We start from the raw sequence: 840 nt of genomic DNA, 5'->3' as shown, positions 1-840 counted from the left end.
ATAGAAACAAGGAAGGGACGTTCTTAGAAACCCACGAGTCGCTATATGACAGAGTTAACATCTTTTCGCCATGCCTTTAATGCGTCAGTTAAACGGAAGAACGTGATTATGTACGACGTGAGTCAAACGAACGTCTTTGAATTCACGAAAATATGTGATGTATTTATTAACCTGCATATCAAACCTGTAGGATTAGAGCACTGTTTTGTTGCTCTCTGCCTCCCTCTGTTGCCGAGATTGCGACAGACATTTCAGTGACGTCACACAACAGACAAGTTGCGGGGGACTGATGATGATGACGACCTGCGGAAAAATATCGACACATTTACTAACCCTAAAGCCGTCTTCTGGACAAATGAGGGCAACATCTGTTTTTTTTTTTTTTTTTTTTAAATAGGCTACTTTCCTTAATCTGAGCGGGATTTGGCTACTTTTCCTAAGTTTGCCACCTGAACACACACACACACACAAAGATTTGACTCGATTCTACAATGTTAAAGGAACACTTTTTTTGAAAATAGGCTCATTTTACAAGTCCCCTAGAGTTAAATAGTTGAGTTTTACCGTTTTTGAATCCATTCAGCCGATCTTTGTCTCTGGCGGTAGCACAGCATAGTTTAGCATAGATCATTGATTCTGATCAGTCAATTAGCATCTCATTCAAAAAATGACCAAAGACACTTTCAATATTTTTCCCTTTTTAAAACTTGACTCTTCTACAGTTACATCGTGTGCTAAGACAAACTGAAAATGAAGAGTTGCGATTTTCTACACCTATACGGCTAGGAACTACTTTCTCATTCCTGCGTAATAGTCGCGGATCTTCGCGGCCGTACCATG

Source organism: Gobio gobio (assembly GCF_949357685.1).
Source record: "Gobio gobio genome assembly, chromosome: 1".
Taxonomy (NCBI): Eukaryota; Metazoa; Chordata; class Actinopteri; order Cypriniformes; family Gobionidae; genus Gobio; species Gobio gobio.
Note: the sequence above shows the minus strand (reverse complement) of the source record.